The sequence below is a fragment of the Ailuropoda melanoleuca genome, chromosome 3 (genome assembly GCF_002007445.2).
Source record: "Ailuropoda melanoleuca isolate Jingjing chromosome 3, ASM200744v2, whole genome shotgun sequence".
Taxonomy (NCBI): Eukaryota; Metazoa; Chordata; class Mammalia; order Carnivora; family Ursidae; genus Ailuropoda; species Ailuropoda melanoleuca.
In genome coordinates, this window is record NC_048220.1 from 5,612,119 (window position 1) to 5,620,016 (window position 7,898).

A 7,898-nucleotide genomic window follows, 5' to 3' on the forward strand; every position below is an offset into this window, starting at 1 on the left:
CTTTCTTTCTTTCTTTCTTTCTTTCTTTCTTTCTTTCTCTTTTCTTTCTTTCTTTTCTTTTTTCTTTTCTTTTTTTCTTTCTTTTCTTTTCTTTCTATTTTATTTGAGAGAGAGAGACCAACCATCTGTGAAATTAGAAAGACTGGATTCTGAGGACCAAAACGGAGGATAGGGTTATAAATGGCTAGCAAAAGGCTTATCACTTCTGGGAGTGAAGGAGAAATGTGATTTATTGGGCCAAGAACCAAAGAAGGGAAGTGTTCACGAGGGAGGCAGACTAGCAGACCTGAGTCTGAGAACGCGAGCCTTGGGGATATGTGAACCGGGGTAAGATGGGGACTCCGGGACAAGGCTTAGGTGAAAACAGGAGAGGTGTTTGTCAACTACTTAGGGACGGCTTTGTCAGAGAGAAGCGGGCAGGGTACTAAGTTGAGGGGTAAGACCCCCTAGAGATGAGAAATGGGGGGCGCTCAAGGATGTTTTGGGACAGCAGCACCACACGGCAGAAATAAGGGCTGCTCTGAACACGGAAGCTGTTCATTCTCTGGGGCCCCCGCACTGCTTCCTGTTGGTCCCAGAGCCTCTGGGTGCTTGGCTGTTGACTGTGGCCAGAGACGGGTCAGGACCCTCAGAAGAGCCTCACCCCTTATCAGGACAGGGGGCGGAGCCACATTACTGCCATCAGTGAGCATCCTGAATTCATAAATCGTTCCTGCTTGGAGCCCAGGCTATGGTGGAAGAGTTCAAGGTTCACTTTTATGTACTTGCATCTAACTTGAAGCCAGCTGGCCATTATTTAGATCTGGATTTTGCTGTTTGCAGGGAGGAATGGAAAGTTTCTGTTTCTGTTTTGAGTGATGACTTCTGTTCTAATTTGCTTATTATTATTTTGGACATCACCATTTTTGGTCCATAGATGTTCCTCCTTATTTCTTCCTAGGGCTGTTAATTGATTTTTTAAAAAACAGATCTCATCTTTTTCTCTTTTTCTAATTTCTAGAGATTTTAGATACGAGACAAAGTAGGTGCCATCTTGATCCAACCTGGCTTAGAGACTTAAATTATTTTTAAATTTTTTTTTTTTATTTGGGGGCACCTGCGTGGCTCTTTAATTTTTTATTATTTTTTATTATTTTTTGTTATTTTCCTTTATTTAAATTCAATTTATTTAACATATTATTAGTTTTAGGGTTAGAATTTAGTGATTCATCAGTTGCATACAACACCCAGTGCTCATTATATTAAATGCCCTCCTTAATTCCCATCACCCAGTTACCCCATCCCCCCACCCACCTTGCTTCCAGCAGCCCGCAGTTTGTTTCCTAGAGTTCAGCGTCTCTTATGGTTTGGCCTCCCTATTTTTATCTTGTTTTATTTTTCCTTCCCATCCCCTGTGTTCATCTGTTTTATTTCTTAAGTTCCACATATGAGTGAAATCATATGATATTTGTCTTTCTCTGACTGACCTATTTTGCTCAGCATAGTACCCTCTAGTTCCATCCACATCAGTGCAAATGGCAAGATCTCATTCTTTTTGATGGCTGAGTAATATTCCACAGTGTGTGTGTGTGTGTGTGTGTGTGTGTATACACACACACACACACACTCCACATCTTCTTTATCCATTCATATCTTGATGGACATCTGGGCTCTTTACATATTTTGGCTATTGTGGACATTGCGAGCATCTGATTCTTAAACTCAGCTCCAGTCTTGATGTCAGGGTTGTGAGTTCAAACTCTGTGTTGAGTTCCATGCTGGGCGTGGAGTCTACTTAAAAATTAAAAAAAAAATTTTGTAAGTAAATTCAAACAGTCACAGAAATAGTACAAAGAATTTCAGTACACCCTTTACCCAGATTCACCTATTGTTAACATTTTAGGCCATTTTGATCTATTTGTTTTGTCATTTGTTCTATCTATCTATCTATCTATCTATCTATCTATCTATCTATCTATCTATCATCTAATTTTGGAAACAATTGAAAGCTGCACAGAGTATAATTGTTTACCCCTAAAAAGTGTAGATTTCCTAAGAATAAGACTATCACATATTCACAGTAGATTGATCAATCTCAGTCAGTTTTGCGGTGATACAATACTTTTACCTAATCTCCCTTTTCACAATCTGGTTTTGCCAATTTACTCTGTAAAGCCTTTTGTCAGATTTCCGTACATATGCATGTACTTTTCCCCTGCACGACAGGATCCCACTTAGGATGAAGTCACACATGGAATTATCTTGTCTTCTTAGGATCTCCAATCTGGAACAATTCCTCAGTCTTTCTTTTTCTTTTATGACATTGATATGTTGAAGACTGCAGTCCCCTTTCAAAGCAGAACATTCTTCATGGAGGGTTTATGTATGTTTTGCTTAGACACTGATCCCCCCCACCCCTGATCAGAATACTGCAGAAGTGGTATTGTGTTGTCCTCAGGGTATGTCATCCAGAGACACACAGTCAACACTGCCTGTCACTGACGGTGATTTTGATCAATGGCTGATTTTGCCATGTCTAGATCATTTGCCCTCACTCCTATATGCAATCTGTGGTGAGGTGTTTTCAGAACGCAAGTACCGTGCTCCTTACCCAAGTTGACTTTCTATACACCCACTGGTGTATGCCTACCATAAAACAAAGGGTGACAATACCAAGGATCTGGAGCAGCTATAATTCTAACGCATTGCTGTGGGAATGTAAAATGGCGTAAGAATTGCAGAATATCTGAGAGTTTTTTTAGAAAGTTAAACATGCACTTTCCAGATGACCTAGGATTTTGCTCTCAGTTATTTGCCAAAGAGAAATGAAAGCATATGTCCATACCATGACTCGTGCGCAAATAGACACGGTGGCCTTGTTCGTAATAGGCCCAAGCTGGAAGCAACCCAAATGTCCGTCAACAGGTGAGCACGTATACAAATTGTGGCATATCCATACCATGGAATACGACTCAGCCATTAAAAGGGACAGCGTTCTGATACGTGCAACAGATTGTATGAATCTCCAAAACATTATGTTCCATGAAAGTAGCCAGGGATTGAAGAATGTGTTCTGTATGATTCTAGTTACGTGAAATTCTACCAAAGGGAAAACTAATATCTAGTGAGAGAAAGTACATGGGTAGTTGCCTGAGGCCGGGCGTGTGGGGGGTGTTGACTGCAGAGGGACACGTGGGCACTTTTAAGGTGATGGAAAAGAGTCTACTCTTGATTTGAGTGGTGGCTACAAGGTGTATACATTTGTCACAACTCATCGAATTCTACCCATGATGGGTGCATTTCGTTATGTGCAAATTTTGCCTGTAGAAAGTTGGCAGTTCCCCTCCTAGATGTGGCCCCGGAATTTATGATTCTGCCCCGAACCAGTCATTATTGTGATGGTTACAAAATAATCATTCGTTAACTCCAGCATTCTCTCCACGTTTACCACTTGGCACTTGGCATTCTTCTGGAAGCAAGTGTCCACCCTTCCGCCATATCATTCTTGCCTTGTCTGTTATCATTATAAACTCCCCGAGTCCCATCTCCCCAGCAAAGCCTTGTTGCTGATTAATGCCTTTAATTACTTTGGGACTGAAATTGTCTTGTATTTGTCTTGTATTTGGCTTGAGGTAGCCCTTGCCTACAGGTTGATGCCTGTGTCCTTGTGACGCGTCCCATCCTTCGTTTTTGAGGACTTCCCTACTTTCTGGCGTAAGATGAAGTTCCAGGCCCGACTAGTACCCTCTCTACCACAGGCCGGGGATAGCCATGTTTCAAATTGTCCTGCTTCCTTTGCCTGAAGAATGGTAATAGAAACCAGGATCTGGCTGGTACGTGTGCTCATTGCCCCTGGGCCCCCTGTGCATCGAGGCCCTACCAGAGCTGTTCAGTTTGCTTTCTAGTACAGTTTTTAAGAAAGGAATGAAAGGAACGTGGATTAGTTACTAGAACTCTCTGCAAAGAAGGCGAGGAAGAGGAGTAAGGCCAAAAGGGAAGAAAATCACTCTAAAAAAACTTCTTCTAAAAATCATCCAAAATCCAAACCTAAAGCGATCATCACTTAATATTTGGGTGTTCTAGAATTGGCTTTAGCCCCCTTTACAAATGCTGTCCTTTTGTATTCTTCTTCCACTTTGTGGGTTTTCACGTTGACAGTCTGGGCCCGGAGAAAAATGCCACGTTCCCATCGGAGCCCTGTCGGCCACTCTGCTTCTCAGGAAGGCAGCCGCCTCTGTGTGTGTGTGTGTGTGTGTGTGTGTGTGTGTGTGTGTGTGTGTGATTTAGGAAAGAGACACAAAGTGAGCAGAAGATGGAGGTGGGATCTCGGACAGCAGGCTTTGGAATTCTGTTTCCAAGTAAAGTAGGGCAAAGGGAGGAATCAGCACATCTCTTTTTCTTGAATTACCATTTATAATTTCACAAGCTTCTACCCACCGTTAGCAAGGCAGCCTCCCCACGGGTGTGTGAGTGCTGAGATGTGCTTCTTAGATTTTCTTCTTGTGACTGAAAGTATCCACCAGTGAGTCCCATCTAGGGTACCAGTGTTGCTTAATCAGAGTCCGGTGAGCTGTGGCGTGGCCGGGAGGTCCTCTTAGAGCTCCGTAATAAGGCACAGTTGGCCTCTCCTCACATCACAGTGCATCTGTCACCCCATCGAGGCAAGACAACTGTTAGCTTCTCTACTGGGAAGGAGACAAAACCCTGACGCTTGAGTCATTTAGTCTCGAACTGAAAGAACCCAGGAGAATACACACAGGAAACACAGACAGGAGATGGGGAGGCCTTCTCCAGCTATAACCGGTCTTATTGAACAAGGAGAAGGCAGGGATGCCCATTAAGTGATGGGAATGGCTGTCTTGGCTCATGTTTCCTGTAGTGAAATCAAATTACGGAATGGAAACTCCATTAGAGTGTTTTCTTGGACTCATCCAACAGACGCACTGAACACATTATAATGGGAAACTCATCATGGTGATGCTAATTATTTTCCCCTGTTTCTTCTCGTTTTACTCCTCTTCTTCTTTTTCATTTTGTAGGCGGTGGACTTTATTGGTTTTGTAAAGACGATATAAACTTTATAAGAAATTCGAGTCATAACGAAAAGGCAAATGGAATCGTTCCGCAGTCCCATTCAGAAAGAATATTCTTAATATCTGGTGAACGCTAGGCCGTAGGGGTTTAATTCATATGTTCATGCAGGATAGCTGGGAATCATTTGGAAAACTGAGATCATACGATACATGCTAATTTAAAGAAAATGTATCAAATAAACTGGCCTTGACTTTCACTTGGTTCTGTGAAAAAGACACTAATGTTAAACTGAAGGAATTGCTGAAATCCAGTATATATATTTTCACTCTATAGGATTTGGAAAAATGAAGATATCATGTATGTGCATGTCTGTATGTATGCACGTGGGGTATGTGATGTTGTGTTTGCAGTTGCATAGATGAGTGTAGCCTGTGCCTGTGTATTCATGTGTGTGGCCACGTGCATTTGTAAAAATGAGTGTGTGGGACCAGAATCCCTAATTCTTACGTACACTGAAAATGCCATTTTATGCAAGAGGAAGTCTTATGTCAAACTTTCTTTCCCTTGGAAATTTGCAGACATCACTAGCAAAAATCTGATAGTTTGTTTTGCTCTACAGGACTTGTTTTATCGGCGTAAATGTCTACAGAATTTTTTTATGTGCCAGAAGCCCAGAAACTTCTTCGATATATGTTTTAGAATCCATCATTCACTCCTTTTCGCAACACCTTTTGAGTTGTACATTCAAACATTTCATGGGGGCACCTGGGTGATTCAGTTGGTTAAGTGTCTGCCCTTGGCTCAGGTCATGATCACAGGGTCCTGGGATCGAGTCCCACATCGGGCTCCCTGCTCAGTGGGGAGTCTGCTTCTCCCTCTGCCCCTCCCCCACTCATTCCCTCTCTCTCTTTCTCTGTCTCTCTCTCTGTCTCTCTCTCAAATAAATAAACACAATCTTAAAAAGATTTCTTGATTTCAGGAGAAATACTAACATACATGTGATATATCAATATTAATGATGGTAGATTGTCTTTGTCAGGGCTTTTGTCCTATTCCTATTTGACCTGAGTTTTTATCCGAAATGACTGTTGGATTTTATAAATTTTCCTTCCTTCAGTTTGATGATGTAATGCATGGCGCTGGCTTCCTCGATGTCTTGGCATTCCTTTAATAAAATATGTCTTGGTCATGGTGTCCTGTTATTTCAATCTACTGCCGTATTTTATTAGATAATATTTTATTTTGAATTTTTGTCTCTGTATTTGTGAGTGGAGTTTACATACTTTAATTAATATCGGTGTTAAGGTAATATTAACTTTATAAGTAAATCTCCTTGTGTGCTGTTGTCTGAAACAGTTAAACTGTTATGGGACTAGGAACTGTCAGCTTTATAAAGTTTTATTTTAACCTGCCTACGAAGCCCACACATTAAAATACTTTAGGCAAGCATCTTTCTTAAATGCAAGATCTTAAAAATTGTTTTTCACTACACACTATGTTTATTTTACTAGAAAATCATCCATGTCCTTTAGCATTTCTTTTCTTTTTTTTTTTTTTAAGATTTTATTTATTTCTTTGACAGAGATAGAGACAGCCAGCGAGAGAGGGAACACAAGCAGGGGGAGTGGGAGAGGAAGAAGCAGGCTCATAGCGGAGGAGCCTGATGTGGGGCTCGATCCCATAATGCCGGGATCACGCCCTGAGCCGAAGGCAGACGCTTAACCACTGTGCCACCAGGCGCCCCCCTTTCGCGTTTCAAAAATGTTGATATAGAATTGCAGATAATATTCTTTTGTAAGTTTTTGATCGCTTCTGTACTTTGTATCATTCTTTTTTAGCTAATATTGTTAATTTTGTGTTCTCCCCTTTCCAGGGGTTGATTTAATTCACTTTCTTTTTGGGGCGCTTGGCTGGCTCTGTCATTGGAGTGTACAACTCTTGATCTCAGGGTTGAATTTGAGCCCCACATTGATAGTAGAGATTACTTAAAAAAAATCTTCAATTCACTTTCTTTTTTAGACCTTTAGTTTTGGGGTGCCTGGGTGGCTCAGTCGTTAAGCGTCTGCCTTCCGCTCAGGGCGTGATCCCAGCGTTATGGAATCGAGCCCCGCATCAGGCTTCTCCGCTGGGAGCCTGCTTCTTCCTCTCCCACTCCCCCTGCTTGCGTTCCCTCTCTCACTGGTTGTCTCTCTCTCTGTCAAATAAATAAATAAAATCTTTAAAAAAAAAAAAGACCTTTGGTTTTGTTTTATTTATCCTTCCTACTGTTTGTATTTTCTCTTTCCTTACAGTATCTTGTAAAAACTTTATCAATTGCTTCCTAGCCATGTGGACTTTCTTTTTCCTTATTAGATATATTTCCTTAATACATGTATTTCCAGTATGTTATTTTGCATACTTATATTCTAGGTATTCCTTCTTTTACTTTTTTTTTCATCTGTTCTAGTCTCTGGCTTGAGTAATGAACACAAATTATGCTTATGTTGGACCCAGTGTATGTGTGGCTATTCTTTGTTATATTTTTACCTTTCTTCTCCCTTTCTCTCTCAGATCCTGCATGCTTGCTTGTCATCCATGTGAACTCATCATTTCTTCTTTGAACAATGGAATCTCTTCTTTGAGCTCTTTTTAAAGAACCAGTAAGCTTTCTGTTATTTCTTTGAGGCTGTAAATGACTAGTACTCTGAATTCCTTCTGGAAGTTCCCCTTTGAAATGTGTTCTCTACTTGCCTGTTGTTTGTATTTTATTCTACCTCTCCCCTGCCCCCCTTCTTTTTTGCATATTTTTAAAAAAAAGATTTTATTTATTTATTTGACAGAGATAGAGACAGCCAGCGAGAGAGGGAACACAAGCAGGGGGAGTGGGAGAGGAAGAAGCAGGCTCA